The sequence below is a fragment of the Cervus elaphus genome, chromosome 28, assembly GCF_910594005.1.
Source record: "Cervus elaphus chromosome 28, mCerEla1.1, whole genome shotgun sequence".
In the NCBI taxonomy this organism is placed as follows: Eukaryota; Metazoa; Chordata; class Mammalia; order Artiodactyla; family Cervidae; genus Cervus; species Cervus elaphus.
This window is the reverse complement of record NC_057842.1, coordinates 23,329,261-23,352,464: the sequence shown is the minus strand read 5'-3', so window position 1 is coordinate 23,352,464 and position 23,204 is coordinate 23,329,261. Positions and strand designations below refer to the sequence as shown.

General features: G+C 37.2%; 1 long non-coding RNA gene across 1 annotated transcript in view; it reads right to left on the bottom strand.

Moving 5' to 3' along the window:
• Nucleotides 1-9,835: 9,835 nt before the first annotated feature.
• LOC122685523 overlaps nt 9,836-23,204 on the bottom strand; it is a 68,308-nt gene continuing 54,939 nt past the window's right edge. Inside the window, exon 4 of the long non-coding RNA XR_006338424.1 lies at nt 9,836-10,597. This is a non-coding gene — a long non-coding RNA (uncharacterized LOC122685523). The remainder of the gene's footprint in view (nt 10,598-23,204) is intronic.

Here is a 23,204-nt window from a genome sequence, read left to right as displayed (position 1 = left end):
CGTATCAAAAGTCCACACTATTGGGTGTTTTTAAAAACTAAGGTCACTGGAATATTTGCAGTCAAATACTAGGTGTCATGAAGAAGGAAACGGCAAAACACTTCAGTACTCTTGCCTGGAAAATCCCATGGACGGAAGAGCCTGGTAGGCTATAGTCCCTGAGGTCGCAAAGAGTCAGACACGACTGAGCAACTTCACTTTCACTTTTCACTTTCATGCATTGGAGAAGGAAATGGCAACCCACTCCAGTGTTCTTGCCTGGAGAATCCCAAGGACGGAGGAGCCTTGTGGGCTGCCGTCTATGGGGTCACACAGAGTCAGACACAACTGAAGCGACTTAGCAGCAGCAGCAGCAGCTAAGTGTCATGTTTCCAAAAATAACCTAATAACAAAAAGGGAGAAGTAACTAAACAGTCAAAATGGTCATCACATAATCCATCTTCTAAAGCCCTAATGTAATCTTATCAAGAAACCACTAAGCATCTATTACTATTATTTTAAACACCTTTTCAACAGATTGTCAGTAGAGAGCTTCAGGGCCCACATTTGAAAGTGGATTATTACACTCACAAGAGAAAGAAAAGTCAGGTGACAGCTTGTGTCTAGTCTGGAAGAGAAGAAAGAGAAAAACCATAATGACCATAATGAGCACTTAAAGAGTTATTGAAGGCAGTCACCATGACAGCTACTGAAAGACCCATGTTTTTTCAGAAAGTCACTCAGGTCTGTATCAATCAGCTGAAAGTTCCAACTTCCCAGATCCCTCTTCAACTTCCACACTGCTATTGTTGCAGCTTAGTCACACTAAATCGTTTCTGACTCTTGGCAATTCCATGGACTGTATCCCACCAGGCTCCTCTGTCCATGGGTTTCTCCAGGCAAGAATACTGGAGTGGGTTGCCATTTTCTCCTCCAGGGGATCTTCCCAACCCAGGGATCTAACCCATGTCTCCTGCGTCTCCTGTATTGCAGGTGGATTATTTACTGCTGAGCCACTTGGGAAGCCCTTAATTTCCATGAGACTATTTCATATATGCCTGTGAGTATAAGTAACTGGAATTTTATAGGAAATATACACATGAATGTTACAGACTAGAAATTGCATCTTATTGACATGGTGTTTGTATAATAATATTTGTTTACATACCCTGCTTGAGTTTTCTGTTCAATTACATTTGGTACTTCATTTAGCATAAAGGTGTAGATGAAAATTGGTATATACTCAACATCATTAGTCATTAGGAAAGTACTAATCAAAACTACAATGAGATAGTCTCCAGAATGGCTATAATTTAAATAAAACAAAATCAAATAAAACAGAAAATAAATGTAGGGGAGATGATGGAGAAATTGGAACATTCACCATCATATATTGCTGGTGAGGATGTAAAATGGTTTGGCGACTGTCCAACTGGACAGTTCCTCAAAAAGTTAAAAATAGAGTTACCATGTGACCCAGCAATTCTACTCCTATGTACATAACGAGGAGAACTGAAAACATATGCTCAGATGAAAACTTGTACAAGAATGTTCATGGCAATATTAACCATAATGTCAAAAAGCGGAAGCAACTCAAATATTCATCAATTGATGAATAAATAAATGAAATGTGGTGTATACAACAGATTATTATTCAGTCATAAAAAAGTAATAAAGTATTGATGCATGCTATAGCTTGGATAAATCTTGAAAATAGTATGCTAAGTTAAAAAGGCTACATATTACATGATCCCATTTATATGAAATGCCCAGATTGGGCAGATCCATAAAGACAGAAAGTAAATTTGTGGTTGCCAGGGGGTGGGGGAGCTTTGGGTATAGAATTTATTTTAAGAGTTCTGAATAAAAGAGTTCTAGAATTAGGGCAATAGATGCACGATATCACAGGAGAGTACATTTTAAAATGGTTAAAATGGTGAATTTTATGTCACATGAATTTTATGTCAATAAAAAAAGAGGAAAACAAAATATGTGCATTTTGTTTCCATGATATCATTTTCTAAGTCCACTGTGTATAAATGCTCCCACAGATAAATGCATTCAAAAAGTCAATCAATGTCCATCTCTCTGAACTGACAAGCAGGATTACTTCTAGATACTTCATAATGTTTCAACTTCCAAATGAATATACTTTACTGAACTTTATAAAACAGTTAAAGGGATACAATGTAGATATAAAACATTTAAAATAGAATGTGTTACCTACATAATAATCTACCATGATATTCCTATTCTTCTTGACAAAGGGCAAATTTCTCAAATATTCCATACTCTTAGAAACAGAGGAAAAAAGATAAAAATCATATATGATAAGATATATTAAAATGATATATTATTAGATATTAGACTTGTATAATATAGGTCTAATATAGGTCTAATACAGTTGGTCAGTATTGATCCTTCTATATGATATACTTTAAAGGATAGCAACTCAGAATGGAATTTTCTAAACAACACACTCCAGTTCCCCTTCTTTAGATAGGCAATTTGTTTCCTTTAAATTTCAAATTGTTTCCAAAAACATTTTTTTAAGGATTTTATTATTAGATGTTGTAAATCTTACTAAGACAAAGAATGAAGCACTACAACACATTACTGGGTTAATGGATATAGTTGTTTTGCTAACAGCTTGAATTTTAATAAAACAAGAATAGTGATTACTTAACAATTTATTAACAAAGGCCAAAACATTACCCTCCTTTGTGCTTTTAAAAATCATCAATGAATAGAGTTATTCAAGTAATCAAATAAATAGAAATCCCTGGTTACTACTGTATTGCATGCTGGTAGTATTTCTTTAGCTTCTTCAGGATCACCAAGCTCAGTCACTCAGCAAACCATCCCAATTTCTGGAGAGTACCCTGACCCATGGGTAAACTGGGACACACTATGCTCCCTTCACCTCAGTAACGTCCCTATTTGCCATATGCTTTCAGATCAAAATTGCTTCTCAACTCAAGTGGCAACAGAGTGACAAGAGAGTGCTTAGGTTTGACTCTCCATTTGCAGTTCGGAAAGAGGATCCATTTTATAGCCTCGGGATATGTCTTTTGTCTTACTTGGCTTAGTCTGAGTCACTTCCCTTTGCTCCTTGCAAAGAACTTAACTCGTGTCTCAGGACTCACATTCAGAGCATTCTGCAGCAGTGCAACTGGTAGGAATGGCTCTGGACTTGGTTGGGGTTGCGGGGGAGAGCACAGGTAAAAAAAAAAAAAAAACAATCCCAGTCTTGGCTGAACCCGATTCCTTATAACACTAAGCAATCGGGACACTTCTCTGAGGCCTGTGTCTCGCAGCTACCAAATAAGGAGCTGATCTTAGAGATGCTTTCTTCCAGCTCAAAAATTGGACAATTTTATGAATGAAAGGGAATCGAGTGACGGGACAGGGGGGTATGGTGTAACATAGACCTGCTTGACCAATACGACTTCAAAGGACTTGGAGGAAATTTTTTGAGGGTATTGTGGGGCACTTAGCACTAATGCCTTCTACCACCGAGAGGATTCAGCTATGAGCTAATCTGCTGAAAGCTGCTGCGAAAGGGCGCCTGGCCAACAGGGCCTGGTGCCCCAGGCAGAGGCCTTACCCACTGACCAAAGTTGCTGCCAGTAAGGGGCCGCCGCCTCAAAACCTTGCTGGGATCTTACCAACAGTTACCATTTCTAGAAGGGTGTCAGCCATGGTGACTTTAGCCAGCTCTGGCCACCTTAGTGTGAATCACTCTTAAAATCTGAAGGAGAAAAGTGACTGCTGGCTTTTGGCATACATTTCCTGAGGAGAATAACAGAAATTTCCTACCAGAAACACTTTGTGAGTTTGATTCGGGGACGATGTGTGCAACCATCTGTGGATCTCACCAGGCCCTAGGGTCCCAGTATGCTGTGCCCAGATTTTTTTTCTCAGGTGGCTCACGATGTGTGACCGTGGGACACCATACCACAGGAGCACAAGAGAAAAATCAGGGTTGGTAGAAGCTGTCACACCTTCTAAAGAAGAGCCTGGGGAAATGGAAGGAGAAGTCTGCCCAGAAACAATGAGCCAACTTGCTCCAACAAAGACTATTAGCCCCAAGGAACACTTAACTTCTAGAAAATGTGTATGTGTGTGTGTATGCTGGTTGCTCAGTGTTCTGACTCTGTGACCCCATGGACTGCAGCCCACCAGGCTCCTCCGTCCATGGAATTCTCCAGGCAAGAATACTGGAGTGGGTTGCCAACCCCTTCTCCAGGGGATCATCCCAACCCAGGGACTGAACCCCAGTCTCTTACATTGCAGGTGGATTCTTTACCATCTGAGTTATCAGAGAAGCCCCTAGAAACTGTGTAACAGAATGGAAATAAACAAATGGTTATTCAGGGCACCAACCAACTCAGGTTCTGCTGACCACTTGGTCGGAGAAATTCTGAAGAGTGAAAAGATGGTTTGGAAAGTAAGTCTTCTCAAGTTAACTGGGACCCCCAGAAAGCAAGAATCCAAGAAAAGGATATAGTACATTTTAGACATGTCTCCTGTACATTTCTCTCTTCCGTTGTTGTTCAGTCGCCAATAGAGTCCAACTCTTTTGTGACCCCGCTCCTCTGTCCATGGGATTTTGCAGGCAAGAATGCTGGAGTGGGTTGCCATTTCCTTCTTCAGGGGATCTTCCCCACCGAGGGATCAAACCCACATCTCCTGCTTGGCAGGCGAATTCTTAACCACTGAACCACCTGGGAAGCCCTATTCTGTTGTTAACTTATTCCAAAGCCCCATCGAGGTATAATCAATGAGCAGAAGGCTCATTTACAAGCCAAAGATAAAAGTGTTTGTTCAAAGCAAATTGTGATGTTACCTATGAGGCCAGAATAGCCCTACTTGAAACTCATCCATAACTTTTGAATCAGGTATAAAAGACAAAACTACACAAAGAAAGACAAGAAAGAGTTAAACAGCAAACAACAAAGAAGAAGATGGACAGATCTTTCTCTTCCTTAGTCCCAGCTACTGAAAATGAGTAAGAAGGGATAAAAGAGACATATATTTGTAAGTATAACCTACACATCAACACTAAGGGATTTCTAAATATTGGAAGGAAAGTTAAATGTCACTCACCCTGAATATTGTATTTTACCACCAAAATTCAAATTACAGGAGTTCCTTCAAATTGGGGCAGCACAGAAAAGAAAGTATTTTGCAGTAAGCAATAACCAGAGTGCATTCTCATGGAAGTATCATAAACTCCCTGCACTCTATGAACCTGGGTAGTATGCTCATAGGAAGTGAAATAACTAAAGCATCATTTCTAAAACTGTGCTCTATAAAAATTAGTTCATTGAAATATTACTAGGTGTTTCACAACAGTCTCTCCACTGATAAAAATAAGTTGAAAACATTCACCTCCTGCAGATGTTCAATGCACATTAGAATTATAAAGACTTTTAAGAAGCCCTGCATTCAAATAGCTTATTTATCTTCATATAACCTAGTGTTTCTAAAAATTATTTGGCCATGGGACCATTTTTTGTATAAAAATTGTTTAAAATGTTCTGGTATAGTTTTCCAAAGAATATAATTTAGAAAATATATATCTACAAAAATTAATGAAGCTGGTGTAAAGGCTAAATTTTTAACAACTGTAGACAAGGAGATTTCTTTTTCAGTTTGTACATGATACTAAATGCAAGAAAATTACAACTTCAGTCCAAGCTTTACTGAAGTTGTCTGCAATACGGCATCAGTCATGAAACAAAGTGCTAACTCTGTTTCGGTCACTCACTGGCTTGTACATTGGACAACCTAACCTCAATGACTTTCAGCCTTCAAAACTGAGAAAATCAGATGCCCAGCATTGCTAATTATTAGAGAAATGTAAATCAAAACTACAAAGAGGTATCACCTCACACTGGTCAGAAGGCCCATGATCAAAAAGTCTACGAACAGTAAATGCTGGAGAGGGTGTGGAGAAAAGGAAACTTCCTACACTGTTGGTAGGAATGTAAATTGGCACAATCACTATGAAGAACAGTGTGGAGATTGCTTTAAAAACTAAGAATAGCTACCATATGATCCAGCAATCCCACTCCTGGGCATATATGCAGAGAAAACATAATCCAAAAAGATACATGCCCCCAGTGTTCACTGCAGCGCTGTTTACAATAGCAAAGGCATGGAAGCAACCTAAACGTCCTTCAACACAGGAATGGATAAAGAGGATGTGGTATATATATACAATGAAATATTATTCAGCCATGAAAAATAATGAAATAATGCCTTTTGCAACAATATGGATAGACTTAGCAATTACCATGAGTGATGTAAGTCATACAGAGAAAAACAAATATCATATGATATCACATATCATGGAATCTAAAAAATGATACAAATGAAATCATTTCCAAAACAGAAAGAGACTCACAGGCAAGGAAAACAAGCTTATGGTTACCAAAGGGGAAAGGTAGGAGGGGAGGGAGGGATAAATTGGGAGTTTGGGATTAACATATATATACTACTATATATAAAATAGAGTGTCAACAAGGACCTACTGTATAGCACAGGGAACTCTACCCAACACTGTAATAATCTACATGAGAAGAGAAGCTGGAAAAGAATAGATATATGTATAACTGAGTCACTTTGCTGTACACTGAAACTCACACAGCATTGTAAATCAACTATACTCCAATATAAAATACAAATTAAATTAAGAAAATAATTTTTAAAATACTGATTTCTCAGCAAAAAAAAAAAAGACTGATAAAATCATTAAGTAAGATATGTGTGTACATGGAAATGTAAATTGGTACAGCCACTATGGAGAACAGTATGGAGGTTCCATAAAAAACTAAAAATAGAGCTGCCATGGGACCCTACAATCCCACTCCTGGGCATATATCCAGAGAAAAACACGGCCTGAAAAGATCCATGCACCCCAGTGTTCATTGCAGCACTATTTACAATGACCAAGATATGGAAACAATCTAAATGTCCATCAAGAGGAATGGATAAAGAAGATGTGGTGTATATATATACAATGGAATATTGCTCAGCCATTAAAAAGAATGAAACAAGACCATTTGCAAAGACATGGACGGACCTGCAGAGTGTCATGCTGAATGAGGTGAGTCAGATGGAGAAGGAGAAATATCATATGACATCCCTTATATGTGGAATCTAAAAAGAAATTATACAAATGAACTTACTTGCAAAACAAAGAGACTCACAGACTTAGAAAATGAACTCATGGTTGCTGAGGGGAATGGATGGTTGGGGATTTGGGGAAGGACATGTACACACTGCTATGTTTAGAGTGGATTAGAAACAGGAAGCTACTATATAGCACATGCAACTCTGCTCACTGTTACATGCCAGCCTGAATGAGAGTGGGGTTTGGGGGAGAGCAGATATATGTATATGTATGGCCGAGTCCCTTCACTGTTCACTTGAAACTATCACAACACTGCTAATCAGCTACACCCTGATACAAAATATTTTGCTGTTAAAAAATAAATAAAATAAAATAAATTTTTTAAAGATATGTGTGTACAGAATTTAGCACTATAGGCTTCCTTTGTGGCTCAGTGGTAAAGAATCCACCTGCCATTGCAAGAGATCTGAGTTCAATCTCTGGGTCGGGAAGATCCCCTGGAGGAGTAAATGGCAACCCACCCCAGTATTCTTGCCTGAAAAATCCCATGGACAGAGGAGTCTGGCAGGCTACAGTCCACGCAGTTGCAAAAGAGTTGGACACCACAGAGCGACTAAACAGAAGCAACAATTTAGCACTATATTCAGCACATACTAAGTACTCAAAAACAGTTTGTATTAAGGTAAGAAAATCAGTGGGTAGCAAAGAACTAGATCCATGAAAAAAGAATAAGTCCTACACAGAACTAGGACAATTTCTCTAAGAAAGCCCATTTCTCCAGTGCCCAATATAGAAGAATTCACACTTAACAACAGACCTAGAGGCAGGCATGCCTAGTTACTCTTTACACATGTTAACTAATTTATGTAACACTCCAGCAAACTTTTTGAAACAACTGTGTGTTCCTAAATCAGGCCAAGTTTTTTCTTGACTTAGAGTCTTCATACTCCAGCAACATCATGGATGGACCCTGAAAGCATTATGCTAAGTAAAATAAATCAGATAGGGAAAGACAAATATTGTATGATATCACTTACATGTGGAATCTAAAAAAACCAAACTCAGAGAGTAAAATGGTAGTCACCAGGGGAGGAAGGCCGGGGTTTGGGATGAAAGTGAAAGTGAAAGTCACTCAGTTATGTCTGACTCTTTGCGACCCCATGGACTTTACAGTCCATGGAATTCTCCAGGCCAGCATACTGGAGTGGGCAGCCGTTCCCTTCTCCAGGGGATCTTCCCAACCCAGGGATTGAACCCAGGTCTCCCGCATTGCAGGCAGATTCTTTACCAGCTGAGCCACCAGGGAAACCCAGGGGTTTGGAATCGAAGCTGTTTAAGGATACAAACTTGCCACGAGTAGTCAGTAAGTCCCAGATATCCAGTCCACAGTGTAGTGAATATGGACAACAGTATTGCCTTAAAATCACCAAATTGTGAAAAGACTGGAACTTAATTATTCCAACAACTAAAAAGAAATGATAATTGTGTAATGCATTAAAGCCTTAATTATACACTACAATGACAATCTTCTTATATAAATGGATCAATTTTTTAAAGTCTTGATCCTCACATGTATATATGGCCTGTACCCTCAGCTCAGAACCCTTATCTGTGAGTCACCTACCCTCTGAGGTTTTCCATGATAACTTAATATAAAATTAACAGTCCCTACCCTACCCATCCACCCAACCTAAAGAGTAATGTTGGCTATTGTTCTCCACAAGTATTTTCTGACACCGTCTGACATACTCCATATCAACTTGACGTTTGCCTATTGTCTGTTTCCCCTACAAAAACATAAGATCTATGAAGGCCTTGTCCATTTTGTTCATTTCTATGTCTTCATCTCCTTGAATGGCTCCCGACCCATAGTGAGAATTCATAAATATGTGAATAAACAGTATGAAGATAAGCATCTTCCCTTCACCTCCTTTCATTAGTCTTCCAGGGACAAAAGGAAACACTCGATGCCATTTCTTAAGTCATTATTATTATTCTTATGTTCCATTTTTTTCTAAGAATGTTTTAAACTGTCAAGATGCAATTTAGAGCCTTAAATTTAAAATACAAACCTATGACATTAATGTAGAATTTAGGCCTTATAAATCATGAAGTTATTCTTGATGCTTTTACTCCATGCAGTGCACAAAGCACCCACCATTAATTAACTCAAAAACAGTTTCCTGAATTAAATACACTTATTCTCATCAATCCCCTTACATTCCTTAAATTTGAAACAGAACAGTGATTTGGGGCTTTGTCCTGAAAATCATTAAGCTTCTCTTTATCCTATATAAACTCGTAACCCTGTGAGTTAAATCAATATTTATAAACAAACTGTCCCATGAACATGGTTTATTATCGCCTTACCTAGAGAACACTTTGGTCTTCAGTCAGGCTAATATCTCACCTGACCTTCTTCCAACCCTTCTAGTCAGCCATTCTTGGCATAGACTGGGTTCTGTCTAAGAGAGATTACCAAATTTTGCTTAATGTTGCAAATACTCTCCCCCTACCCAAATTAACACATCAACATTAAATATACATCTATATCATAAATAGATTTAAAATATCTAAATAAGGTCATTTCTCTTACACACTCACACAGAATATCTCTGTCTGGATCAAGAAGCATGCAGTTTTCACAATAAGTAGTTGGGTACTTCATGAAATGTCCATGAAGTTAAGTGTGAGTTACTGCTCTTATCCCATCAAATGATAGTTCTAGTCTCTGGCTTCAGGGGAAAAAAAAAAATGGAGAAGATATTTTGGAAACATTCCATGTGATAGAGAGAGAGAACTGCTAATATGTGAGGATCAAGGCTGCAGGGTGCCTGCCTCCCTGGTGTCCTGAAGCCTCAATAAAGATAGATTCTGGACCCTGTCAAATAAAACGGGCTGGCTTTTCTGTGGTATCAGCCTTATGTGCCAGCATCTGCAGGGTCCTCACTCCTTTCTGCTGCATCTCAGAGCCTGAATTTTCACAGAGCAAAGTCCAGTTTATACAATCACTGGCTTCACATTACAGAATATCAGAGAGACTAGCAAAGGGTCTGACTTCTAAAATGTATTACTGCCATTTTTGTAACAATTGAATAAGACTATTCAATATCCTACCCTGGGCATAATGAGCTAATTTACAGCACACACTAGTCTGGTGCAGTAATAGAGAAGAAAAAGTAAAGACAAAATTTCATTCTTTTAGCTGTCTGAGAATATTGCCATGCCAAATGAAAAATGCCTCTTAAGTTCAGGGCATTTTGTGTAATGCTTGTATTTTTTTATATGCTCAATTTCAACATGTAATTTAGAAATCTGAAAATCAGGCTCAGGTCTTTTGTTCTTACTCTTTTGTGCCCAGAGTAATTCATGTTGTTGAAGTCATATTTGCCATTACTTGGTGGATTTTTTTGTTGTTGTTGCTAAAGGCAGGTTATTTTTCCCTTCTCTACGATCTTCTGGTCCACAGTTAGTGTGCTAAGGAAATAAAAGCATCAGAAATAAAGCATCAGAATTTTTGCTAGAGAATATGCTCAAATCTAAATTCTAAATATGTAAATATGAAAGTATTAGATTGAAAGACAAATCCTGGTACATGACTACTAACCACATTCATAATAAATAGGATATATTGTAACCTGGTTTTATGCCAGGCACCTGCCAGGCCACTTCACATAAAATAAACTTACACTTCATACAGGGCCTTTCTCTCCAGACATTTCTGCAAATATTCACTTAGTTTGTATTTCCATGTGATAACTGGAAGGCAAGTACTATTTCTTTATCATTTACATAAAAAAAATTGTGACAAAGTTCATATTTTGCTTCTGATAAATTCAAGTAACAGCTTAACGTTTCAAGGAAGTCCAGTGTCTTTATATGCTTCTACTTTTCCCTCATAAAATATTTTCTATGAAATTATATTTACCAAGTATTAGACATCTCAAGTGTTTTCTTCTACAGTATCTCATTGGAACCTCACAATCCCTCTCCAGTTTGAACAGTAATATTTTGCCCATCTTCCAAAAGTAAGCATAACTCTATTTTGTGTGTGTGTGTTAAACTTTTTAATCCATTTGTTTGAAGTAGTCTTTCAAAGGTCCAGGTAAGCTGTAGTTTTCATATTTGTTTATAATAAACACATTTCTAAGGTATCCAGAACCCCCATGTTCCATCACATAGAAGATACTAGCACAGACTGGAAAATGAGCTCTATTTTGATAAATGAATATATTTGCAGGAACATGGAGTTACAAAGAGTCAGACATGACTTAGCGATTGAACAACAGGAATGCATGCAGATTAGCAGATGTTCTTCAAAATTGCCACACTTGAAAATCTGCTATTTATTAACATTTCATTTTTTGTTTTTCTTGTATTTGTCAGTTTTGTAAGATGTGATATATCATTAATTACAACTCCACTAGTCTTAAATTTATGTTATAGTGAAGAAAGAGTTGGCTGCTGCTTTCACCTACCTTTCCTTCCCTCCTTTTTCTTTCTTTTCTTCATTTTCTTTCTTCTTACATTTTCCCTCTCTTTACTTCCCTCCCTCTCTCTTTCTGCTTTCTTTTTTATAATTTTTAAAAGTTTTTCACTTTGACTTTTTTATTTCATCTTTATCTTTGGAGTATAACTGATTTACAATGTTGTATTAGAGTCAGTTGTATAGCAAAGTGAGTCAGTTACATATACACATCCATTCTTTTTCAGATTATTTTCCTATATAAGTTTATTACAGAATATTGAGTAGAGTTCCCTGTGCTATACAGTTAAATCCTTGTTGATTATCTGTTTTATAGATTCTGGTATGTATATGTTAATCCCAAACTTCTAATTTATCCCTCCCCAACCTTTTTTGTCAAAGTAACTGATCTGAGTTTCACATAGCCCCAGCTCTGGCCTTCCAATAGGTACCACACTCTTTCCTCTATATATACTACATCAAAAACTTGACTCTTTATTGTTCTATAAAAATTTAACTGTGTATTGCTCCATGTCTTAAAATCATCAAGAAATTTTCACTAGACATCAACACCCTCTACTTCTCTCTCTTTATAAGTTAAAACCATAAACACCATGAGACTGGCTCTCTAGCCAACATACTGGAACTTATACTAAATTTATCTTTCAAAGCCATCACCTTGAGAATCCTTCGTCCTGTAACAACCATACCTCACTGATCAAAGTATGTTTCAAATGCTTTGGGAATGACTTTGAAAACCAGATTACAAGCCACAAAAGAATGTCCCTTTCTTGACTTAATAGTTACACCCCGTTTTTTAAAAAATTAGTAACAGTTTAATCTCTCACTTTCTTTACCAGCTGAGACTCTGATTTCTTTGGATCTCTCCCAAATGTAATATTTGCACTCAAAGTATGAACATTTTTCTCTGTTAAATATAATTTTTGAAGCTTGCCATGGTCTTGTGGGACAATTCCACAAGAGAAATTCCAAGAATGACTTATCCAAAGGCAGGATCCCTGAAATGAATATAGAGGCTGCCAAACTGATGTCTCAGATGGGACTGTTTCCCTTAGCTTTGAAATTTTATTAAAAAATAAATTTTTGAACCTTATATCACACATCAAGTATAGTATGAGTCTGCCTATACACTCAGGGCTTACATCTATTCTACACTGATGTCTAGAAAGGAGAGACTGTTCTCATGGCTGCCTAAACAAAATCCTCTAGAGATAGACAGTGATTTTCTGAACTAGCAATGCTTCAGTTGACAAATGACATCTGTTTCTTCCCATTAAGCAAGTTTCAGTTCAATCTACCCATTTTCCCATTATGCCACTTTTAAGAGAAAGGATCGTTTTAACCCCAGTAAAGCATGTCAATAAATTGCCCACTATCAAAATGCAAAGGATGTATTATAACACCTCTTTCCTTCCTCAGAAATAATACCTTTCTGACATTTTGACAAGTTAATGAAGCATCTCTTTCCCATCTAAAAGAGTCAGTTGGCATTCTTTCATCAAATAAGTTTCCAAGTGTTTCTTCATTTGACCCTCAAAACACCTTTTAACACATTTTTATGAGTGATGTCAACTGGTATGCAAGCCACTTGGTATATTCCCAGACCCTTTAAAATAATTCCATCATATTGGCTAATCCTAGGGGGTCTCTCCAGAGCTAAGTGCACTTGTAAAACTATTCATAAAAAAGAGTCTCTTATTTCTGTCTCTACTTCCTTTAACACCCTGGTTTTATTTTACTTGGACCAAGAAATACATCAAATCGCAAAGCTTAGAATATTGGTCTATTTTTCAACTGCTTCAAGGAGCCTATTCTCTCTACCCTCATCCTTCTTACTAATAAATTTGATTAAAGCAAATTCCCCTTTGTGAAACCAGAAACCAAATTTTTCTGCTATACTCCCAATGCTTGCATTTGGCTTCAGTCTTCGTTAATTAACCACTTGAATCTTTAAAAGTCCTCACCTCTTTTTCCCATATGTATATATTCTTCAAAATTTTCTCAGCACTTGGTTGAAATGTTTAGTCTTGCTTGAAATTAATTTTCCACTTTTATTGTTCCAATTATTTGGCAGGTTTTAGGTCTTTATAATAAGTCCCCAGAACCCTTTGAACTTGTTATGCTTTTTATGTTTGTGCTTGATATGTTTCCTTAGCAACCCTTGAATTCTGCTAACCCTATTCCAAGAGATTTAAAGAGTGAACATGTCTGAGATATGAATATGAAGATGACTGTCATAGGTTTTGATGTTTTGATGAGCCTCAAAATAGTTTTTGAGTTATGGTTGCAATCAGAACATATACTTTTATTTCAATCCTATTTTTTTAAACCAATGTGCTTCCCATATTTCTTTGATTCATTTCTAATTCCTTTACTAAAACAAGTTTTTAAGATTTGGTTAATTAATAAGGTCATGGAAATATTACAATAGGAAGATTCTATCAATTCTAGAAAATACAATATTTTCCACAAATCTCACTATTTAGCTATTTTAAACACATCAATTAATCAAGAAGACTTAATTAAGACTTCAACAATAAATTAACTGAAGACTTCCCTGGTGGCTCAGACAGTAAAGCGTCTGCTTACAATGTGGGAGATCCGGGTTTGATCCCTGGGTCGGGAAGATCCTCTGGAGAAGGAAATGGCAACCCACTCCAGTATTTTTGCCTGGAAAATCCCATGGACAGAGGAGCCTGGTAGGCTACAGTCCATGGGGTCGCAGAGTCAGACACAACTAAGCGACTAAACTTTTCAAGCCCTGACAATATCGTTTGACAGGAGAAATAGCATCTATTCATTCATTTAGCAAATATTGTGCTGTACTGTGCTTAATCGCTAAGTCGTGTCCAACTCTTTGCAGCCCCATGGACTGTAGCCCGCCAGGTTCATCTGTCCACGGGATTCTCCAGGCAAGAATACTGCAGTGGGTTACCATACCCTCCTTCGGGGATCTTCCCAACTCAGGGATCAAACCCAGGTCTCCCGCATTGCAGGCAGATTCTTTACTGTCTGAGCCACCAGGAGAAACCCTGACAAATACTGGGTTCATCAAAATGTTCATTCAAGTTTTTTCAAACCATCTACTTACAACTATTTTAACAGCGTGGAAGAACTCTTAAACAAACTTTTTGGTCAACCCATTATTAATACGGTAGTATTCCATGTCCGGGCTATTATAAACAGTGCTGCAATGAACATTGGGGTACACATGTCTCTTTCAGTTCTGGTTTCCTCGAAGCAACCTAGATGCCCATCAGCAGACAAATGGTTAAGAAAGCTGTGGTACATATACACTATGGAATATTACTCAGCCATTAAAAAGAATACATTTGAATCAGTTCTAATGAGATGGATGAAACTGGAGCCCATTATACAGAGTGAAGTAAGCCAGAAAGATAAACACCAATATAGTGTACTAATGCATATATGTGGAATTTAGAAAGATGGTAATGATAACCTTATATGCATGACAGAAAAAGAGACATAGATGTATAGAACAGAATTTTGGACTCTATGGGAGAAGGCGAGGGTGTGATGATCTGAGAGAACAGCATCAAAACATGTATATTATCAAGTGTGAAACAGATCGCCAGTCCAGGTTGGATGCATGAGACAAGTGCTCGGGACTGGTGCACTGGGATGACCCAGAGGGATGGGATAGGGAGGGAGGTGGGAGGGTGGTTCAGGATGGGGAACACATGTAAATCCATGGCTGATTCGTGTCAATGTATGGCAAAAACCACTACAATATTGTAAAGTAATTAGCCTCCAGCTAATAAAAATAAATGAAAAAAAAAATACAGTAGTATTAAATATAGACTTTTAAAATCATAGTATGCTTTCTGGAAAATTTTTCATGGTTTCTTGTAGGTATTTAGACTCTGCTAGTTGGAGAAGGAAATGGCAACCCACTCCAGTGATCTTGCCTGGAGAATCCCAGGGATGGGGGAGCCTGGTGGGCTGCCGTCTATGGGGTCCCACAGAGTCGGACACGACTGAGCAACTGAACTGAACTGAACTGAACTGAATGTGAATTATTATGCTAATTAATATATATGAAGTGTTTGGTATGTAGTTGGCACATATTAAATATTTCTTGAGTAAATATTTTAATTAATACTCCTGAATGCATTAATGTTAGAAATTAGATTTTTATCTTCACAAAAATAGTACAAGTATTAATGGTTTAAATATTATATAGTAAATCCTTCTCATCCATGGAATTTAGATTTATGAACATTCCAGTAGTAAGAGAATCTCTGTTGAGAAACTTAAAAGCTTACAATAAAAAGTGTTCGGTTCTATCTATTTTTGCTGTATTTCGAAGCTGAGATGTTAGCTGCATAAACATTTTGGGTAGTTGGATTCTTTGGATAAATCAATTATCAAAATGTGATCTCTCTTTATTCCTGGTCATATTTCTTGTTCTAAAGTCTACTTTGACATTAAAATAAAGTTTTCTGGTTCCTTTTGACGTGTTTTCATGATGTGTCTTTTCCTATCCTTTTCCTTTAATGTATCTATGATCTTATATTTAAAATCAGTCTCTTGTAAACAGGACATAGCCGGGCCTTACTTTTTAGTCAATCTGCTTTTTACATGTGATACCATTACCTACATTTATATCTAATCATATAAATATAAATATGATTTGGTTAAAAGTCACCCATCCTTCTAAAGGTTTCTATGTCCCATCTGTTGTTTGCACCTTGTTTGTCTTAAATATTTTTTATTCCCTTTTATCTTTTCTACTGACTTACTAGCCATGCTTCTTTGTTTTCTCCTTCATAATGGTTGATCAGGGACTGCAACGTAACTCTGTAACCTATCACGTGCTGATCTTATGTCATTTACCATTATAAGTACTGTAAAAAAGTTCATGGCAGTATACTTGCATCTCCCTTTTCTAACTTTTATGCTGTTATTATCATGCATTTACTTCTATGTATGTCATAAATCCCATAATTCATCACTGTTGAATTTAAAAATAAATTATTCTTAAAGATTTTTTAAACAAAGAAAAATGTCTTTTGCTTTCACCACTTCTAGAATTCTCAATGCTATTGCCCTTCCTGCAATAAATGTACAATCCCATGAGCAAAAATTAAAGTTATAAAATTTGTATTCAGACTCAATATAGGTCCACATCTCATCAAATAATCAGATGTCCAAGATACAATATGGCATACATTGGTAGTTGTTTGAGATTTTCAGGATATTTCCAAACCTTTAAAATAAAATCACACCACAACAAGAAGTTTGCTCAAGTGAAGTCTAAATTAGTTTAAAACAAGCAAGCATTTATTAAACTAGGTCAAATCTACCATTACAGAATCACTGGTGTGTTTAACCTCTAAAAGAGCAGTGAGAAACAGGGTCCTTTTCATCTCCCAGGAAATCCAATTAGTTTCTCACTTTCTACTGTTTAGAACAGCAATATATGCCATCATTTCTGATTCTAAACTCCCAACTTGTTCATGATTTTTTTTAATTATCTTCATAGAGAGACAAGGATGAGTCTGACTTCCTGTATCCATCCCCTTTCTAAAACTTAAGAAGTCAAAAGCAAGAGAAAAATCTGTTTTCTTCTTTAGTTACCCAAACTATAAAACAAAAGCAATTCTTTCTATGAAATAATATCCTATCAGCCAAATAAACTGAGCAAATTAGCACCTGCTAATATGGTGGTCATGATAGTGTATATGGCACACTTTCATTCAAGTCTGGATATTATTTGAGACATTCAGTACCAAGATTAATTTTGTTTTCCACCCAGAGCTTTCTGTGTATTAAAAATAGTTATATAGATTTTGCTAAATGATCGATGAAATAATAGTGACTTTTAATTATATCCTGGTGAATTCTGATCATGTTATGGTAGAAAATAAGGTGGAGGCTGGGGCGAGGAGACTCAGGTGATAAGTATAGAAACATGGCACAATATTTCTAGCGCCTAATTCCATTGCAAAGATTAAGACATATGGTGAGGCTGTTTTCAGTCAATAATCACTGACTCAGAGCCCACAGTGCTCTGGGTGCTGACAAACACCAGTGAATAAGACAGACAAAAATCCCTTCCCTTAAGGAGATTTTAATTCTAATTTTTATGAAACACAAACACAAATCCTTCTCTAACATTTCACAGTACATAATGAAAAGTAACCAGGGTAACCATGTCCCAGTCTGAAATTTCATCCGGTGCCACTTAGGAATCTTGACATAATAAAGAGGAATAAATCTTTTCAGACCTGTGCTTGGATACGTGAACAAACTAGACGCACTCAAAATAGTAACCACCTTTTAAACCATTCACAAATCATAGATCTGATCAACGTATTTTTCTACTCCACTGTGCATGAAAATAATAGAACTGTTTCCATTACTGAAAGTCCAGGTACATGGACTGGTTTTAGGGCCAATGGTAGTGTGTAAGTGTGTCGAGATGTGTTGGAAGGTTGGTACCCAAACAGGTGGGCACCTAATATTTAGATGTGGTGAAATGGAAATGTCATGGTAATGGAAACCAGAAGATTTACCACATCTTAGGGAAGTCTTCAATTTGGGGTTTGCATGAACTCATTCCTTTAAAAAAAAGTTCTGAACTATCGTCATCTTCATCTCTAAAACTGTGACTCCAGATTCCCTGGGCAAAACCTAAACTTCCAACTCTTGAACTTTACCTACAGGGTTCAGAAGACAGTCCTGTACACTAAGAAAGGAGTAAACAATGAGGGTAAAGGATCAATAGTCCCAGACATACTCGTCTTTCCACCACTCAGTTCATTCCCAGAGTTTGTGTATCTGGCAAGTCTGATCAAAACACAAGTTGCAGGATTAGCATGTGCAGGAGATGATGAACTGAGGAAGGAAGGGGATTAATGAACAGGAGGGCATGGTAGGGAATCCTTAGCACTTTGATGAGGCAAGTGGAAGGCTGCAGGGTACTATGAGGAAGTGGGGTGGGCAGTGAAATTACGGCAATGACAGGCAAAGCAATGATATGAAATAAAAAATGACTGCTCTTGGGGACTTCCCTGGTAGTTCAGGGGTTAAGAATTTATCTTCCAGTGTAGGGGACAGGTTTGATTCCTGGTTGGGGAACTAAGATCCCACATGCCCTGGGGCCACAGTTCACCCCACATGAACTACAAGGGCAGCCACAAGAGTGACACATCTAGAGAAAACCCGTGTGCCACAAAACAGACCCCGGTAGAGTCAAAAAATTTTTTAATTAATCAAAAAAAAAAAAAAAAAGACAGCTCTTTATCATAGCACCCTCTTAAGGATCCATAGCACCCTCTTGAGGCTCTATGGCACCCCCCAGGTTCCATCAGACTTCCTCCCAGTGACTATTCATCAGTGTCATTCATCATAGTCTATATCCTTCTCTAATATATACACATATATATTAATATACATATTCTACCTGGGGAAGAATTTAATTAGTGAGTGCTCACTAGGTATTAGTGATTAATTTGATTATTAATCCCAGGAGGTCGTGCATTTTAACAGTCATTACTTTCCCTCAAAGAGTGTTAAAAGTGGGAAAGACTTTAATTTACAAAGAACTGAAGCCAAATTCATCTTCCTGCCTCTCCACCTTGTTGGCACACTACTGCCTGCCACACTGGTCCTGACGCTCTCTGAAATAGTCCTTCTTGTACTACACCGCCTCCAGTGGATGAGTTCCCAGCACCAGGAGAGGGTGTTAGGGATAATTTGGAAATAAGAAAGTCTTTCCAGTAGCCTTAAACACTCCCTGTAGGTCATCATCTTCTTGACTCACACATTAGGCTTCTCTGAAAAATCAGACTAAAGCACACTGAAGCAGGATCTTTAGCCCAGGATATAAAAACTTACCTGTAAAACCAAATCAGTCTGTCGTTGCTTTAAATATCTTGCTAAAATTTTGGATAAATGGTTTTGATTAAATTATCTACCCTTACATTGTTTACTACAGTCTAAGTTTGCAAAAGTCTTCCCATTCACCAACTTCTTTGTCTCTGAACACAATCACATGAGATAATTGGGGAATTACGAACATCAGACTTATCACTCTTCCATATAAATAGTGTGGGTTTCAAGAACAGTACTTAAACTAAAACACCTGGGGTTCAATCATACCTCTACCACTATTACTATGTGACCTCAAACACATTATTAATAATCTCTGTTTCTCAATCCATTTGTAAAAATAGGAGTAAAAATACCTACCTATTAGTGGTCCTTGGGGATCAAATGAATTAGTGCAAGAATAGGGCTTAGAACAATGCCTGATACCCAATAAGCACTTGATCAACGATACTTGGTGTTGATATTATTACCAGTATCACCATCACCGCCACCACCACCATCACAATCATCACCACCATCATTATCTTCTGAGGTGGTATTTACTCTGAGAAAATTAGTCATATGATCACCAGACTGTCACCTCACTTTCTGCCCCTGTAGATACAGTCATAATGTTGATTTTCATGGCTAGTATTTCCCTTTGTCAGCAATTATTTTCCTCTTTTTTTTGCACAACTGGTTTCAAGAAACGTTGAGCTGTTTCATGAAACTAAATGAATTCAGTCATCTTAATATTTGAAGTGGAAGCACATTCAAAAGGTGTGTAAAAACTCTACCATGAATGAAATACAATATTAAAATACTTCAGGACTGTACATAACTGTTATAGAACATACAAAAGTTTCTAAGTAGCCTTGTATTTGGGCTTTTATTCTTAGCCATAATATTCTTGTTATATGCTCTTTCATACTAGAATGAGTAATATATTTTTTAAGGTTTCAAGCAATTAGACCCAAAACAATAGAAAAATTCACTAAGTTTATGACTCTTGGACATTAAAACACCAATAACTCACCATTAGCTCCACTGTAACAATGGTACCAATAAAAATTGTCTTTATTTAACAAAACTAGAATTTGAAAAATAAAACTATATCAACTGATGTTTCCCATTAGGGCTGAAAGATTTTATGGGAACTGTTTGTTTGGTTTTTTCCTGATTTTTTGATGTTTAACACAGTTAAAAAAGATAGTTGCCAAAATATATTTTTCTTATGAAGGACAGGTAATATGATATCATATGATAATATGATGTTATTGATAATATGATAATATAATTGATATAATATGATAATATAATTGATAATATGACCTAGGAAAATCCATTCAATCAAACTACTCTTTATGGCCCATAATCTAAATACTTCTATTTTCATCAAAGACACACATCTGGTATTAGACCCTTTTCCATTCTTAACCAACAACCTTTATAAATTATCTAGGTAGTGATCATAATCCCAAGGTCAGATTATTTTGTCTGCATATAGTAATATTCTTTTGGAAAACCACCTTCTTATTTTAGGTTGGAAAATGCACATCTTCTCAGTTGAAGAGAGGGGACATCTTTCTTGACTGCTTTTATTTTCATTTGACAATGTGAATACAAAACCAGTGCCTCTTTCTATTAATGTAAATGCCTCTGACACCTATTTTCTGGGTACTTTTCAGAAAACCTAATCTTGAACATGGTGTCTTACAATAACTATCAAAAGCCAAGAAAAGCAATATTTATTAATGTTTGAGAGATGCCAGGAGTCAATGCCACCAAATGCTCTAAAACCTGTCCTTGGATTAAGACTAACCAGCAAGTAGTACATTGCCCACTTAGACTGAACTACTAATTTGCACATATTTCCCTTTCTCCTTCCTAACTTATTGGCTTCTACTGAGACATAGTTTAAGAAACAGCCTTATAAGAAGTATTTTTTACCATCAGAATGTTGAAGAGGTTATTGTTTAATGCATGACAATAAGCCTTCATGAGAAAGGTAGAGAATTTGATGCAAGCTGCTCAAAAAAACTAAAATCAGAGTAAATTCAAGACAGCACCACAGCTTTATATAGAGGGATTCATGTCCCCAAAGTCAGACCCTCTAGCTTCCCTGGGTGAGAAAAACATATCCATCCCAGACTTCCTCTCTGGTCTTAAGGTGCTACCACACTGGAATCCTCCTCTGGATTCATTCTTTACTTATAGTCTCCAGTCTGCCCCGTGGGCCTTCAGCCACCCTAAAGAATTATCTGGAGAAAGTTTTCTAATTTTTGTAAATTTCACTCTCTTCCCAGGCTCAATGTCTCATCAATTAAAGTAGGTTCTATCTTTAAATGAAGTGGATTTCTTACTATGATACTATAAATGTATTTCTGACCCAAATGCCAGTGACTATGGCCCCAAGGCAAATACCACATTCCTAGAAGTTTTACTGCCTTGTATATTATACTTGTAACTTTTCTCAGTCCAATGTTTTTTTTCTGGTTCACTATAACTTTTTCCTGGATGTCCCATAGTAATCAGAATGTTTCGATGAAAATAAAAGTGTGTGTGTGTGTATGTGTGAGTGTGTACGTGTGTCTATCAAGAAAGAGTTAACACAGTATTTTTGAGGTTGTTATCTTTGGGAAAGACTGAAGGCAAAAGGAAAAGAAGGTGGCAGAGGATGAGATGTTTGGATAGCATCACTGATTCAATGGACATGAACTTGGGTAAACTCTGCGAGATGGTGAGGGACAGCGAGGCCTGGGGTGCTACAGTCCGCGGAGGCGCAAAGAGTCAGTCATGAGTTAGCAACTGAACAAGAACAACAAATCTTTGAAAGGGTCTGTTTGCAGCATTGGCCTTTGGTTAGTATCTGGGGACTTGGCTTTTGGAATGTTCCCTACATTAATAAGGGCATTTTGCTCACCTTGGGCACTGTATGTACACTGTTGCACCAGGCTGCCACGACATACAAAAAATGTGATTGATGGTGACTACCTACTTTTCTTCTCAAATTTTGGTACTATGGCTGGTTATGTCAGCAAAGAGTAGCTATAAGACTGGCCCCATATGGAAACTGTGGACTCTGAGTCTCAAACAAGCTTCTCTGGACCAAAATGCTGCACATACACTGCTGCATCTCAGTACTGGTGAAAGGAATGTGTTGGGTGTAATCCCTCCTAAGAGGAAGCATTTTGGAACTCTGCATCAGGTTCCTCCAAACTACCTAGTACATCCTTTTCTATTGATGATCACTGTACTAAAACACACTCATGAGTACCTCTGACTCTGCATCCTGTGAGTATTCCCAGTGAATCACCAAACGTGTGGGCCTCTGAGTTACATACAGGAAAATTTTAAAAGAGTTTAACACATACTGTGTGAAATATATATGGCAATACAAATACCAGGAAATACAGGAAAAGGCAGGCAATACACATATAGGAAAAGATGTTCAATGTTATCAGTCATTAAGGAAGTACAATTAACACCACAATGAGATACCACTATTCAGCTATCAGACAGGCTAAAATTTTAAAAGCTGACCATACAAAGTGTGGTCAACTACCAGCAGTGAGCAAGTGGAATTTGAAATTAAAAGCACAACTTCATTTGCACTGGTACCCAAAAAATGAAACCTAAGGATAAAGTTAACAAAATAGGTACAAGATCTGTATGTGGAAAACTGCAAAACTCGGATAAAAGAAAGGAAAGCACTGAATAAATAGACTCCATGTTCATGGATAGGAAGGCTCAGTACTGTCA